The sequence below is a fragment of the Megascapheus bottae genome, chromosome 27 (genome assembly GCF_031878675.1).
Source record: "Megascapheus bottae isolate mThoBot1 chromosome 27, mThoBot2.hap1, whole genome shotgun sequence".
Taxonomy (NCBI): domain Eukaryota; kingdom Metazoa; phylum Chordata; class Mammalia; order Rodentia; family Geomyidae; genus Megascapheus; species Megascapheus bottae.
The window spans coordinates 3,086,822-3,103,512 of NC_143535.1; the positions used below are offsets into that span (position 1 = coordinate 3,086,822).

Sequence of the window (16,691 nt, forward strand, 5' to 3'; positions counted from 1 at the left end):
TTCCTCGCATACACATTCAGCATCCCACCGTTTTGGTGAGCTCTAGGAATACATATCCAAAATGGCTGAAGGATGACAGTGTTTGATTGCTTGCCCCCCGCCTCCCTCTCTGTCCCCGGAGTTAATACGATGTTTATCTGAGTGCAAAGGCACAGACAGGGAGAAATTTAATGCAAATTTTGCCAGGAGTCTAGTGCCACTTCACAAAATATTGATTAGGTGTCTGATTTGCTCTCCCCTGACAATGGGTCAGCAGAGGAAACCAATGGGGTGGGCTCCACTCCAGCTCGTCGCCGTCATTCGATAAAGCAAGATAGCCAATGAGGAGCGGCTACCTTCTGATTGGGTGAGAGGCTAGCAAAGGGGGAAACCATCTTAGCAACAGCAGAAAACATTGCGCACACCCTTCTTGCACACACACTCACACACACACACACACACACACACACACACACACACACACACACACACATACTAGGCACGCACCCCACCATCCTGCTGCAGTGAATGGGTGGCTGATTATGTCTACAAAGCCTTTTGTTTCTCTACTTCCCCCTCCCTCCCACCCAAAGGACAAGTTTCCGTTCACAGATCACACTGCTTACCTGGTCAGACAGCCCATAATCCTCTTTTAATGGAATGCAGGCCATCATCACTCTCTCTGGCCCCTCCGAATGCATGCCTTATTAAGAGCAAACTTTGATCGGCAGGTAAATGGTGCAGGCTTTGTTCTCCAAATCTACTGGTTGAACCTCTCCCAGGGAGCTTGGCCTTGCCGCTCCCTTTCCTCACCCAATATGCCACGAGAAGCGTTGTGTGTGTGTGGGGGGGGGGGTTGATGTGAGGCTGAACCTCCTTGGCTGGAGATTATTTCATTTTTGCTTCCTTTAAGAACTGCAGAAGGATTTTTCCTTCTCCAGGCTACCTAAATCAGGGTTCACTGACATTATTTTCCTTACAGGGTTTCTCTTTCATTGTTCCCTTATCTCCAGATACAGAGGCCAGGAAAGGGGTTCCTGTTTTCCGGGTGACATTTGTCAAAGTGTTTCTCAGCCCCTGGGCTCCACACAGTCAATATGCTTCTCTGAAAGGCTCCCCTCCTCTGGTTTCCGCGGTGTTTTCTGTTTCCTGAGCAGGCCCCTTGTTCCCCAGATGCCAGGGGGTGGGGGCTGCCTGCCTTCCCCCAAATTAGTTGATAACCATGACCTTGCCTCATTTCTATTGAACCCTAGCCGTATCCTGGCTTAGGGTGGCTTTCCGGGACAGTGGGAATGGCCAGCGCCTGGAGGGCTGCATGGATTCCCAGCCTCTTTCCCCCTCCCCTCAGGCACATCCTGTCTCTGGGTTCCGATGGCTGGTTTCAGCAGGAGTCTTTGATCTAGGAGCATCTTCCTGTGGCTTTCCCAGTCCTGCTGGTGGCTCTCACCAGTGTCCCCCCCGCCCCATCCCCAACGACTGTAATGCTGTCTGGGCAGAGAAACTTCTCAGAGGACAGCCTTCATTGGAAGAGGCGGGTGGCCATGTTTCACACTAGAGGAAAAGAAATTGCAACAATGTTGGAGGAATTCTCCAGACCAAGGAAGATTATTGGCTAGGAAATGGTACCAGCTGTTTTCCATCTTCTTGACTACAAAGAATAGCAAAATGGAATGGCATAAAGGGGAGCAGGAAAGAACAATGATGGACACACAGGGCCGAGATTGGATTAACAATTGGCCCTGCAAATCACCATCACTGCTGCTGGCTGGCGCCTCGTCCAGGTGCCCGAAGGACAGATGGGGTGGATGAACAGGAAGAAGGCTGGTTGTGGCTCAACAGCGGCACATGTGATGGGCAGGCACCAGTCCCTGAGCTGTTCAAACCCCCATGAACTCGGAATGAACTATGTAGCGATAGGGTACAGACTTGTCAGTCTGATTTAGGTGAAAGTCATTGTGCTGTGTCAGTCCAATCAGGTGGTCTTAGCAAATTCCTGAACTTCTCTAGGCTTCTCTTTTCCTGTCCCTCTATCTAAAAAAGAATCTCAGAAATGGAATTCTAAATAAAAGTGTAAATAAAATCATATGTGTAAAGTGCCTAGCTCGGGGCTTCGCACAGATTAAGCATTCAGAGATGTTGAGTCTTCACCCCAATTCTAGAGCTGCAGAGCCTCATTCTTTCTCAAGACCTATGCATGCAGGAATGCTCATTAACTCAGAAAACATTTTTGAATACCAACCTAGTGCCTGACAACAGTAGATTCATGTATGGATTCTGTCCATGGCAATGTATACTTTAGAGCATAAAGAAGCAGAGCAAGATAAGAGCAGGAGACCCCAAGTTCAAGCCCCAGCACTAGCGCTCTCCTTCCCCCCTCCCTCTCTTTCCCAAGCAAGCTATGAAACAAAAGAGCAACTGAAGCAAGATAAAAATAGAAGTCAGCTGAACAGAGTAGGAGCTAGCCATCTACCTGCATTCGAACCATCTGCGAAAGCATTACAGGACAGCCAGCACCTGACTGGGCCTTGGCACAATGGCTATGATCTGGAGAGGCTCATCAAATGGAAGCAGCAGGAAGAGATGTGGTCTTCCAGTCATAGCACAGAGAAGCTCTTTGGGGAAAAAATGAATGTGCCCCTGGCAACAAGAGGAAAGGAGAGTTGTCTGCTGGGGAGGGAGAAATTATAAAATAGGTTGTAGACAGTTCAGGCCCTAGAATTAGCATATCTCAGTTGGAAACTACTGCTGATATTTTTTATGACTGGGTTTCTTCAGCTTTACAATGGGCACTACGGGAAGGAGTAATGACACTGTATATAGATAAAGTGCAAAAAGCATGTTGTAACCAATACACACACACACACACACACACACACACACACACACACACACGCACACACTTCATCACAAAACAGCCAGGCAAATAATTTGAATATGAGAAGTGAGTAGCTAAAAGGATAGCTATGCACAATGGCTAGACAGAATGAATCCTGCCCCACTTTGGTCCTCGATGATAATGGCCTTTCGTGTCCTTTCTTCCAGACAGCTGCTTGTGGCCCCTGCTCCCTCTGTGGGCTGTGATTTAGCACGAACACTTCCCCCTTTTATCTCCCCCGCTGCTTGCTTATATTAGCAGTGGATTTGGTTAGCCTTGCCTCTGTGGAGACAACTCGCCAGTAATAGAAGGCCCAGAGGGACCAGATGCGGTCTGGTTTCGGGAGTGGTCCAGGTCAGGAAGTTATTAGCTGCAGAGTCAGGGAATATATTGAGCTGTCATCACTTTTTAATTAAAAATAGCTTGGTGGCATGTGCATTCCAGCACTCTGTTGCAGACCTTTTGAGTGCCCACCATCTTTCCTCCCTAAGAAGGGGGCAGGGCTCATCTCCCCGGAGCCAGCTCTGCGGGAGGCAGGGGTGCTTCTGCAGAAACCTGAAGAGATGTGGTTAGGGGGAGGGGAGGGGAGGGGAGGGACAGAGGAGGGGCCTGGCAGAGGGGTTTGCAGAAGCCTGCTCTGAGCAGATCCTGAAAGCTGGAGTGGTACCTCATCCATGAAAATCTCCGCCTTCAGGAGTGGCAGGCTAGCGTAGTTATCACCACAGAGGTCTACAAATGCTGTAAGTTGGGGCTTCTCCATCCTTAGTTAGAAGCTGAACACCACCACAAGGTGGGAGGAGAAGGAGGGTAAATACCTGCACACAGCCACCAGGACATAGCATGCTCCAGAACCAGATGGCCTTCTTCCTTCTCTGTTAGGCAAAAACTCACCACATTGCTCATGAGAAGGTGCACATTTGAAAACCAATGTGGAATCATTCTCTTCAAGCCCACTCCGCTTGACTGCCGTCACAGTCCTTAACCACGTGTCCCCTGGCCTGGGCTCTATTTCCTCAGCTGTTCAGAACTTCAGTTTTCTCACCTGCAACTTGGGACCGACAATAACGATCTTGATGTCTTTGGGTCACTGAGTTCACTCGATGAACTCTTTTATGTAAAGCACATAGCATGCAAGGGCCTGGCATGAAATAATGAAATGGTAAAGGTGGGCAATTTTATTAGCTCTTGTTTATCGCTTTCTGCTGAGAGATATTGATCAGGTAGAGACCACCACGGTCTTCCAGGCTTGGCGTGAAGGGGATGGGTTACGAGGTGGTCCCCCAGTTATCGGAGCCCTCAGACAGCACAGCTGCCGAGTATGCTAACATTCTGTGTGCTGCAGCCCTGGATTCAAATGATTAACGTCTTCTACCCTGGTGCTTTTCTTTATTTTTAAACATACTGCGCACGACACTATAAAACACAGTCGCCAGTCTCTCAAATTTACCTAATACACGAATTATAAATTCAGCATTGATAGCACTGTGCAAACAAAGTAGCATCATCACAAAGCATTCCCTCTTTTCTACAGGTACACCGAGACAAACTTTTTCCTTTTCTTTTGTTTTGACAAATACAGTGTCTACCTTCATTGATGGTTAAGGTATAAGAGAGAGAATGCCGAGATTGCCTTCGTGGGTAGTTGTGGATAGATGGATGATTGGTAGATAGATTTGAAGGCAGAATGATATCCTTGGTACCACGAGGTATTGCATAGAAATATGAACTGACCTCCACTGTGGTGAGATGTAAACACATTTTAGATGAGCGTGAGGCCGGCTCTTTGGAATCTTATTGTTGGGCAAAGAGACTGATTACATGCAGTTGTTCATATCGACTGATGTAAACTTGCTTTCCTTTGAGGTGCAATTTCTTTTTCATAGTTATCCAGCCAGGTCCAGGTGAGCAGGGCCAGTGATGGTGGTGTGTCGCCACCATTGCCTTGTTTCCCAGAGCCGCTGTTTGCTCCGGCTTCCAGGATCACTCTGGAACCCATGGTTCTGTCCTGGGCTCTTGTGAATTGTGAGAATTTCCATCCTCTTTATCGTATCCTGTGTCTGAGTGCCTCCGAGTCACATGGAGTGAAGGTTAATGTGAAGATTCCCCTGGCCAGAACCCAGACTAAGCCGTGGGATGGGACCAGGTAGTTGCATTCTGTCACCATGCTCTGATTCTTGTTCTCTGTTGCAGTCAGTCAGTGTAGTGGCCTCTTTGCCAGTCAGTTCTGCTATTACAGCCTCTTACTCATTCTTCTTGTCATCTTCTTAACTGCATTGAAAGTAGACAGAAGCCAACTCAAGTGTCAGAATGTCAGATCCAGCATAAAGTCCTAGGATAACTTCATTTTTGCTAAGATGTTTTTTAAAGTCTCAGCAGCTGGTCCTGTCCACTCCCTCATCCTCAAGATGGGACAGCACCCTGGAGGCCCCTGTGGGCTCTGAGTGTGTCTACAGCCCCAGTCCTCTGACCTGATGAAGAATACCCACCTGCCATTAGCATAGGAGTTCAATAAGAGCCTCTTGGGCAATGCCTTCCCAGAACTCCTCCTTTCTGTGTCCACTCTCCCTCCCAGTCTACACTGACCCTGATTCACTTAACTAAATCTCCCTGCTGCATTCCTCCAGAGGTCTTTCTCCACTGAAAGCCCAGCCAGGTCTTAACCACTCTTGGTTTATTTCAAAGAACCTATCGATGTGTTCCCCAATAATTGAATGAGCTGATAAACTGGGTGCCATTGGGTAGCTCAAATGGATTCTTCACAGTAAAAAAAAAATTAGCTCAGTTCCTGGCAGTACTTCTTTTCCTTTGGGGTTGACTGGACCTATCAGGAGTCTGGAATGAAGATCACAGACTAATGGGAAATCCTTGGAGAGCCCGGATGTAGGAGGACCCACCAGCTTTCACAGCAAATACAGAAACCAGATGAATTGTGGAGGCCCTACGTGTTCCAAAATGGTCCTGCCCGCCATGGGGTGGAGAGCCCGGCGAGAAGCCCGAGTGAATCTGGGTAAATGAGCAATCTACATGGCAAATCTAACTGATCTTTCATGAGTGTTATTTTACTTAATTGGTTGATTTAATTTCTTAGCAAATGCAAGCTGAAAAGCACTATCCACGAGAGCACTTATTCGCTACAAATCCCTTCTCTTATCTAAACCTCATTAATTTCCCAGCATTCCTTCTCTGTCACAGCACGCAGTGTGAGCTGTGAATCCCCACTCCCCTTTCAAGGTTACAGTTCAAAGACCAAACATAAAAAGCTGGGGACTTTCACTCCTCCCATTGAAAGTGGTTTTGGAACCAATGCTTTGCCCTCTTGGCTGGCTGGTGGCAATGTAAATGGGAAGAGCCAGTTGGGGGAAAAACAGATTGGCAGTTTCTTCCACAGTTCAATGGGAGCAAAATAAGCATTATTAATTGCATTATTAATGTTGCCCTGTGGAATCTGCCCGAGAGCCATGGAAATGCATGTCCACGGAGAGACCTGCCCTGAGGCTTCACAGTGACAGGACTCATAATAACCTAGAAGAGGAAATAGCTCAAATGGTCCCCCACTGACCAGGGGTTCCAGTGAACCCACCATAAAGCCCTCTGAGGGATTCCATTCCCGAGTCTGGTCCTCTTTAGACACAGAAGCAGCAGAGGAAGGAATGAGCCTCCAGCACCCACCCACGTGGGCATCCCCATGCAGTCGCAAGCTGAGCCGTGAGAGCTGAGTTCAGATCTTGCCTTGGTAACTTTCCTGTTGCATCATCTTGGGCTTGTGATGCAATTTCTTCATCTACAAACATGAGATTTGAATATCTATGTTAGAAGGCTGAAGCGTTTCTTTACCCAGCTTTGAAGCTGGCACTTACAGGTTGTGCTTGAAGAAAATACAGATTGCTACTTGTTTTTCCTGCCTGTTTCTGCTTCATTGAGCAGTGGGCAGTGCCCCCTTATATGGAGTCAATTCTAGTACTAGAATTGTTGAGGGCAGCTAGAAGGTGGGACTGACAGGGATAGAATGATTTCAAGATGAAAAAATAAAGATGTAGACACGAGAAAGGGAAGCCTTAATTTCTTTGCTCAGTCACAGTTTTTTTGTTAACATAATTATCTACTATGTTCTAGGGACTTACCGACTGGAAAAGAACAATGTAGGGCTTAGCAAAGAGCTTGCAATGCTGAGATGATAAATTTTATACACATGGAAATGTGTGTGTGTGTGTGTGTGTGTGTGAGAGAGAGAGAGAGAGAGAGAGAGAGAGAGAGAGAGAGAGAGAGAGAGAGAGAGAGAGAGAGAGGGCGCCCTTTCAAATACTTCTGGAGCTGCAGAGAACAAAGAAGGAAAATGATGTGCTTCTCAATTATTTTCTGCCATCCCTATCCCGATATAAACAGTATTGTAGATAGAGCGCTGACTCCGCAGTCAGGGGGACTTCGTTCAGTACCCACCCCTTGAAGATTGAGCTGTGTGATCTGGGCTTGTCATTCTTCATGGCTGAGCTCTAGATTTCTTTCTCACCCTACTTCAATAAAACCTCTGTGTGGTTAACTTCCCAACTGCCAGAGGTCAAGAAAGGAACCGAGTTTGCATCACTTGGGCAGCTGCAGCTGTGAGAGGTGACGTTCCCTGGGCAAGGCTCACTGGTGGCCCCAGGGAATGGTCATCTGTCTAGTGCAGTAAGGGTGGTTTTGGCGTTTGTCCCCAGAGTAGATGCTTATTTATGTACAATCGTTCATCTTGCTTTGCCGCCGGCTCAGATGGGACACTCTGTGGATGAGCCACTGGTGACAATTAAGAAAAATACATGGCCTGAGTACCAGGCTTCTTCCAGTGTTGGGAACTGAAGAAGACAAACGGATGAGACCACAAGTACAGCCAACACTGCCAAAGTCATCTGCTCACAGAGGCCCTGCTGAGACCAGGAACCAGGATGAGTAAAGAAAAGTCTGCCCTTGAGCCTTGCTGGGCTCCCACTCCAGACATGCAAGAAGATGCTGTAGTCACAAAAGGGTGACTAAGGCTGAGAGCCCTTCTCTGCCAACTCAGGAGCCACCTCGGGGAAAACAGCCCAGTCTTCCATGGAGAAGAAGCACTTTTAGGAGTCACACTTCAGGCAAACTCTTTGGGGAAGAGAATTACTCCAGAAAATAGCAACAAGAGGCCCTGGAAAGTCACGTGTGAATTAGGGATGGAAAGAGAAGCACTGACTCTTCTCGAGTGTTTTGAGAGCCTGATCACAGACAGATGTGTGGACAGATGCAGACAAACCTTCGCTTCTCTGCCTGTGGATGATCTCAGTCTGGGAGCTCAGAGTCCCTTCCTAAGAGGACCCAGCTGCTCTCAGATCCCAGGTCTGTCCTAGAGGGATCCAGACTGCTCCCACACTCAGTTACTTACAAGGCATCAGCTCACAAGGTGAGCCAAAGATGGCGCCGTGCGCTTCAGCCAAGGCGTCTGGTTCCTAACGCTGGCAGGTTCTGATGAGATTGGGTGTGTCTCTACAGGCTCCCAGATTCTCACCCGCATCTATCCAGCCTCCAGCAAGAAAGAAGTGGAAAGAAACACGGGGAACCAAAAATGTGTCAGGACACCCAGCATGCCCATCTTTCCATTGTAACTTGGATTTAATGGACTGTGAAAGTGTCACCACCCTAACAAGAAATTAAACCACCTTGAAACGAAAACAAAGTGACAGCCATACCATATAAAAATGATGCACTGAATGGAATCACTTCATCTTTTCTGAATAAATGCACTCAATGCAGGGGGAAAAAGCCCACACAGAATAGGTCTGAAACTGATCTTGACTTACTCTTCCTGCATGCTAGAAGTGTGCAGAAGGGACAAAGGGCTGTCCATCCTGTGGGGCAGAGAGGCACTCCCAGGGCTGTGAGGGCTTGTGAGGGCCTGTGAGCTCCTGGCAGTGGGATCGGCTAGCTTTAGATCCGGGAGTCTCAAGGCAGGTACTCAGCTGTGTCAGGAGCAGGAATTGCATAGTTAACAGGTGAAAATTCCACAGTGCAATACTGGGAGTGAACATACAAAATGATGCATTGCTTATCTGAAATTCAGACTACACCAGGCATTCTGTCTTCTTTAGCAAGTCCAGGTAGTGAAGGCACAGAGTAATGGGCTGTGGAGACCCCAGCTTTGGGGAGGAGAGTCCCCTGGGGCTCTTAAGGGACAAGGAAGGATTTCAAGTATAATTGTCTAATGGGAGGTGGGGGTAGGGGCCAGGACTGGTTCTTAAGGACCAGAAATTACTCACAAAAAAACATGCTGGGAATTGAGGAAGAGCATTTCAGGGCTGTCAAACAGCATGTCTGGAGACTCAGAGGGTAAAAGCACCAGTATGCCCCCAGGAGACTTTCTGGTTGCTTTCTGGAGGAACGCGTCCTTCTTTTGTTCCTGCTGACATCACACATTGTTGGAGCCCTTTTATACTCTCTGTTCTGGAGACACCTGTAAGTTGTGAAACAAATCCCGGATGCTTTTTTTTTTCTTCCAGAAGATTGAGAACAAATGCCTCACCTGGTCTCACATTTTTTTTTTCCCAAGCAAAGTCACATTTTGCTATGTATGCCTATTCACTTAAGTTAACTCTGGACATAATTTATGTAACTTACATGATTTAGAGAGCCTCAGAGCTCTGGTATCTATTTCCCATATGTGAAGTGAACAACAGAAAGTAAATCAAATGGGAAAGTAAGGAAAACTCTTTGCAATTCCTCATGTTCCTCTTCGAGCCAACCCTCCCTTCTCGATGTCTGGGAAAAGTCTCTCCACTTGCACATCTTGGCCATGTAAGATCTTTGAGGGAGGAAAAGAGAAGTTATCTCACAGCTAGCTGGTGTCTGGTCCTTCAGCCCAGGGCCTAGAAACTCCAGCTGTTTACCATTCTTGACCTGATGGTGTGCTGTATTCAGACACACAGGACTGTGTCTTCTCCTCGGATTCAGGAAAGGTGGCATCCTGCAGCTGGGTCTGATTTGGAGTTTAGCCTCCTCAGAGACAGGAAGGAATATCAAGAAGGCAGCTGTGGATATGAGGATTGAAATTGGAGGCCAGCCCAGCCAGGACTTGCACGGTCAATAACCTACTCAGAAAAATCCAGAAGAGGTGTGTGGCTCACATGGCCGAGTGCCAGACTCCAGCACAAAGAGGCTCAGAGGCCACATGCAGGCTCCGAGTTTGAGCCCCAGGACCAAAAAATAAAATAAAACAAAATAAAATAGTAGCTTCTAGTCACCTTAAGATGTGGATCCATGCTCGTTTGTAGCATTATTGTTCTATTGTACCTTCTAACAGGTGGCGTTTCTCCTCGAGGCTGTCTGGGTTTGGCTTTGTGGCCAGTGGAGGAAGGGATACCTACCCAGGGTTATGTTCTGGTGGCTTCTCCCCCCCTCCCCTCCCAAAGGTTCAGAAGGGTTTCATGGAACCTCCTCTTCCCCCAGGCTTTAATCCTGCCTCAGGAATTAAGATTCCCTGTCATTTCTTTCATTGTTTCATTTCTCTCATTGAAGTATTGACTAAATAAAAGTTCTGGCCCTGCTAGGACTTGATCCGACCCACGTTGGCTTTCTTGGGGGAAGAAGGAGCCACAAGCCGCTGTGCTCCGCGCAGGAAGCCTGTGTTTTCAGAGCAGCGGATGCTGTGTGTAGTTTCTCTGCCTCTGTGTAGGATGGACCGAGGACCAGCAGCTCCTTCCAGGGCCCCTGGAGGCCTGGGTCCTGCTCTCCACCGCCCCCTGCTGTCCCCCACGCCCCGGGTTGACGCCCCAGGCCTGCCCCAGCCCCTCCCGCCACCCGCCCGCCCCGGGCTCCAGCCCTTGCGCTGGAGGCTGCCAGGTTTCTGTCCGGCCTCCCGTCCGCAGTGTCCCTGGATGACTGGCCTCCAAGCAACTCCCGCAGGCTCCCGGCCAGGCGGAGGAGGCCTGCCAGGGAGGGCGGGGGTTGCAGGACCAGGCTTCTGCCAGCCCCGGGCTGCTCCTCAGCCTGCAGATCCACTTCCACGCGCGCCCTTTTCCAGGCCCCCCACCCGTGTGTCCCCCTCCGAGCGGGGCCCCCAGCTCCGGGCTTTCCTGCATTCTCAGAAATGAGTGGTAGACACCCCCACTGCCCTTCTTCCCGGTTCTGCACCCCGGCCTCTGGTGGACGTCGCGCTCTTCCGGGAGGGGCGAGCAGGCCCGGCCACGCAAAATCCTTCCACAGCGGCTTTTCCTCTTTTTACCCTTTACAGTGTGTGTGTCGGGGATCGGAACCTCTGCCTGCAGTTCTCTCTCCCCGTCTCCTCTCAACTCCAACAGCTGACCTTCCGCGGTTCCAGTTTCTAGAGGGGAAACTGAGGCCTGGGCGCACGGAGCCAGGCGCTGGATTTTCAGTACCAGCGGGGTGGGAGCCTGTGTCCGCGGGGTCCCCGCAGGAGCCCTGTCACAGGCAAGCCGCTGGCCAGGGCTCCCCGACGCCCAGGCCAGGCCCGCGCTCCCCCGGGGTGGCCCCTCCGTCCCCCCCGGCAGCCGCGCTCCCGGCCCCGACCCCGGTCTGGAGGAGGAATCCGCGCCAGGGCGGTGCCAGGCACGGCGGCCTCCCTGCCTTCCCCTCCGGCCTCCCGCCCCTGGCCGGCCGCCCGCCCGCTCGGCCCGGCAGCCCCGGTGAATGGGTCTTTGTGCCCTGGGCTGGCGCGGACGGGCCGGCAGCCACGCCACGCGGGACGGAGCGGACGCCGAGCCCAGGCACAGCGCGCGCCATGCCCGCCCCAGTGGGCCGTCCTGGGGCCCCGGGGGCGGCGGGGATCTGAGAGCCAGCCTGGACGGCGGGCGGCAGAGTTCTGTGTCTGCGCGGCGGGTCCAGGACCCGGCCATGGCAGCGTCACGGGTGGAGATGGGCGCGCGCGTGGGCAAGGTCGTGGGCAAGGTCACGGCAAGGTGACAGCAGACTCGTGGGAGAGTCCCCGATGGCCCGCAGGCAGCCGGGTCCAGGCAGGGTCCTGGATTGGTCATGCCGCGTCCTGGGCAGCGCTGGAGCACGGGCACCACCCCAGCACCCCAGCACCAGGGCCACTAGAGGAGATCTAGATTTATTGCTCAGATTAGTCTTCAACTCCTGGGCTTAAACAATGGACCGATTCTGGAGCTTCAGAAGAGGCAGGGCTCAGAGGGGGTGAGGGAGGAATTAACTCTGACCCAGTGGCCATCACAGCTCCCCAGAGAGCAGTTGGGAAGGGGGCAGGGGCCAGGGGCCAGAGAGGGCGACCTAGCTTTCTGTGCTTTTCTTGCTGAGGAGCAGCCAAGGAGCCAAGGTGGCCTGTGATCTGTGCAGACTCATCCCCCACCCTGCCCCAGTGCATCCTGACTTGAGTCGCTGCAGAGGTGAGGTGGTGAGAGCCAGATTCTGGTGGGGGGGGAGGGTGTGGAGATCTCCTCTTAGGGTTCTGTCACCACCGCTCTGCCCCTATGCTCGCAGAAAGCATGGCGAGGGGACCCTGCCGGGCCCACAGTCCGGGTGACTCTCAGTGTTCCAGATCAGCCCTTGCCCTCCCTCTCTGTGTCACCATTTCTTGGCTTATAAATCCAAGGCCCCTCAGATCACATCTCCTCAGGTTTCACCATGAAACCGGAAGTGACTTTCACTGAGCTGCACCCATCGCAATCCTACCAGGCATCTGGAGGCTGAGTGGGGACGGCTGGCCTCACTGTGTCTCGCTGGCCTCTCACACCATCCAATAGCGCATTCTTTCAGGCTGACTCCAACGTAAGAAAAAAAAAAAACCCAAAACCCAAACATGATTTTGCTAAATGAAGCCCAGCTTAGGGAAGAGCCTTCTTTAGAGGGTTTGGGGATCGGGCGTTGCTTGGGTCAGGCCCAGGCTGTTCTGCAGCCACAGGCTGTGGGGGGGTCTTTGGAAGATGGAGGTGCACAGAGGCCCAGAGGGCCCCTCACCACAGCGAAATCTGAGTCCTCAGTCACACTTGGTTTCCTCTAAGCCTGAGAAAAGACATGCGGAGCCCTGCGTGGGGCCGAGATGCAGTTTGGTGTAGAAATGCACACATCTGCTATCCACGCACTTGTAGAGAAAAGCTAAGGATGCTGGTAGTTACACCAGCTTGTCAGTTTTCCTCAAAAACACGAGGATGTGGCAACTCCTGGCTGTGCTAAGTCCCCCCATGGGAACAGGATGGTACAGTGGTGCCAGCAGGACCCACTCTCAGGAGAGTTATCGCCGTGCTGCTCGGGTCCAAGCGTTTGGATAAGGATGTAGAGAAAGAACCCAGGAGGGCCCTAAAACTTACTTTCCTGCCTGGAAAGGACTTCCCTGATCCCTTTGCCTTACATTTATGATGGTGATGCTGACCTAGTAGCCTCTTCATTTCTGAAAATCCAGGGTGCTCAGTCTCTCTCCAGACCCATCTTGGTCATCTTATCTGTAAGACCAGTCCTTCCCCCACCCCCTTTCATTTGCAAGGGGACCCATGTTCTTGATCTAATGTTTTTACTCACCTGGTTGTCTTGGTTGGTCATGAACGGAGCCCCACGTCCACCACTGCTGCCCTGTGCCTGGAGGACGTGGCGTGACCTTCCCCACAGGCCCTCTGGGCCACCAGTCCTCAATGCTGTGCCCGGGCATATGCTCTGTGAATTCTCCAAGGAATGTGTCTTAATTCCAAAGTGGCTATCAGGCTGCTTAGTGTGCCCTCGTGAGCACACTTCAGTGTCTTCCACTAGTCCAGGTTATCGAAGGGACAGCCTGCATTCTCCTATCAGCACAACAGAAAACCTGCCAGGATACAAGTACATGGAATTATCAGGCGTATCCATTCACACGTTAGAGAAAAGCAACAACTTGGGAGAAATCCCTTTTGGACTTGTGTTATTTCAAACCTCTCTGTGATGATGATAATGACGATGCAATGATTTTTAACTCCGGACATCTTCCTTCCAAAGCCAGAAGTTTTAGGACTGCAATTGTGATATTGAGCCAGTGGAAGCAGAGGAGTGAGCAGGGGAGGGGACTACTGCCTAGACACAGCAATATTGACCCCCAATCTGAGGGCCCCCTCTTCCCCTTCTTCCCCCTCCCCCCTTTAAAGTGAGCCAGGCCCTTCGTGTGTGCTTGGCGGGGGGGAGGTGGGGAATGTAAGCAGATCTCTTAAGAAACTGCATGGTTTGGCAGCTTGGGGCTTGTTGAAATTGGCCTAGCCTAAAAGAATCCAGCAAGCTGTACCTGGGCCAAGGAAAACGACATAACTCCCGGGACGGCGGCGCTGGGGGAGGGAGGGCACGGTGCATTGGCCAGCCTTAGACGGGCAAGATGAACGAGCAAGCCACGAGAGTGGAGAGGCCATCTCCTCATGTCTGCAGGGGAGGCCACGGCGGGCAGGGCTGGCTCTCCAGGGGAGGATCTGGGACGAGGACCCCCTCCTCCTGTGTTAAGGTTCTTGTTTCTGTGGGGACTAATGTCCAATCTGGGGCTCCCCGGGGGGAAGATGTGGTGCTGGCTTTCAGAGCCCAGCGTTTCTCTGAACCGCTCTTCAGCCAGAAGGAAACGTCCTGTGAGGCGACCCCCCCCCCCCGCTGCCTCAGGAGTATGGGGGTGTCTTCTGCATGTACACTTGCTGCTTGCTGTCTGCCTCCTGCCCCCAGTATTCTGGGACACTCCCCTCCCCCATCACGAGGGAAGGCCCATGAGGGAGTCTTTGCTCTTATCTCCTGTTGTCTCGTAATACTTAGTAAATGATAGAGATTCAAGCCATGAGTAAAATACCCTGCTATGAAAAGCCCCGTCATAATGTGAATTACTGTTGGCTGAGACTATGAGCATGCTCTGGGAGAGAGTATCTGTCCAGGCATTCAGATGGACTGGCTTTTTGTTTTTCTTTACTGATTGTACTGAGGTTTGACCTTAGGACCTTGCACTTGTTAGGAAGGCTCTCTAACACTTGAGCATGCCTCTAGTGTTTTTGCCTTTGTTAGTTTTCGAGTAGGGTTTTGCCTTTTGCCTGGACTGCAGGCCTCTGATTTATTCTACGGAGTAGCTATAAGGACAGTGTGCCAGCATCCTCAGATTTTTCATCGGTTGAGCTTGGAGTCTTGTGAACTTCCAGTACAGGCTGGCTTTGAACCACGTTTCTCCTGACCTCCACATCCTCTGTAGCTAAGATTACAGGCATGGTCTCTCATATTGATAGACTGTGATTTTTGGATGAGTTTGTGGAAAGCCAGAATGATGCTCTTTGCCGCGCTCCCTCCCCTGAGAGGTGAGCAGTGACACGGGAACGCAAGCCGTGTTGTGCAGCCAGCTTTCCTCTGTGTCTCCATCTGCATCTGTCTAGCTCTCTTCTTCCTCTGCAGTATTTGATGTTATCTTTACCTCTCTTTGCCTTGTAAGACCCTGAGACAGTCTCAGAAAGGTCCCAGATGTTTTGACCTTCCCTGTAGAATATTCTGTGTTCTTCCTTATCACCTAAGCCCTTCAGTCCCTCAACTGGATGCATTCTTCAGTCCCCCCTTTCTGTTGTGATTCTCATCAGAATTGCATGTTTCCACATTTCTACAACACTTTTCTCTTTCTCTCTCCTTCCTTGTTTGCTTTATTTATTTATTTATTTTGCAGTCATGGGGTTTGAACTCAGGGCCTGAGAACTGTCCCTGTGCTCTTTCGCTCAAAACTATCATTCTACCACTTGAACCACAGCTCCACTTCTGGTTTTCTAGTAGTTCCTTGGAGATAAGAATCTTGCAGACTTTTCTGCCTGGGCTGGCTTTGAACCGTGATCCTCAGATCTCAGCCTCCTGAGTAGCTAGGATTATAGAAGTGAGACACCAGTGCCCAGGATTAACAAATCTTTTTTCAAAATGTACCTTAGTATCGTAAAGTAATTGCACAAAGGAGTTACTGTTTATGAGTACAAGGCTCTTTTTTTGTAAGCGGAGCGTTATGATTTGACACCGTGCTCTCTCTTCCCGCCCCCTCCGGGGAGAGCACCACCCTGTGCCAGGGAGGCAGTGCCATGTAGTTGAGGTCACTGGACACTGGCTTGAGATTTGGCTTCCTGAGGTTCATCTAGAGGTTTTGTGTGGACCCCAGCAGAGGCAGGGAGGGGACATGAGTGTGAATGAGCACTAAGCGTGAACAGATTACAATCAGATCCTTATTAAGCCACCTGTATGTAGCGCACACCTCCTCTGGCGGTCAGTGTCTCAGAGCTGGTATGGTGGGAGCGGGTGAGTCTGATTGGGGTGTGTGTTGTGTGTATGCCACATGGACTGAACCCCCTAGTTCAACAAATGAATGCTAATGAAATGTGATTTAAAAAAACAAAAAACTGGTATGATAACCCAGTGAGGTGGCCTTCAGCCACTCTGGATCACCATGGTCACAGGGCAACGTTTCTTTGTTTGCCTTCTATGACCTGTGTCCCGCCTGCCCATAGAGCAAGCCTGGTGCTTGTCTCCTCCCCATGTGACACAACGGTGACTCTTCGCCCGCAGGCTGGCCTCCCCATCCTGGGTGGCACGTCTGTACACACTTCCCCGTGCATTGAGGATCCAGTCAGCACAGAAGCTCAGAGCAGAGAGGGGCAGGGTGCCCGCCCAGCTCACGTTGTCCCTCCATTCATGATTTTTCCAGCGGTGGAAACGTCACTTGGTTGCATGCACTTCTGATTCTGTGCGCAGAAATAGAACAATTTCTTTGACTTCCTCCCTGCCTGCCAGAGCAGGTAAAAATAGACGAGACTGGATTTCTCTAGAGACACATCCAGAGATCACACTGTGGGCTGCAGACAGCTGTCCGGGCTCACAAGGCCCCCAGAGCCCAGGGGACTGCATTCCTGTGCTCTCCTCAAGCAGC

The 16,691-nt window shown here is 50.9% G+C and overlaps 1 long non-coding RNA gene across 1 annotated transcript in view; it reads left to right on the plus strand.

Moving 5' to 3' along the window:
* LOC150045449 (uncharacterized) overlaps nucleotides 1-16,691 on the plus strand; it is a 123,943-nt gene that overhangs the window by 31,801 nt on the left and 75,451 nt on the right. The window lies entirely within an intron of this gene.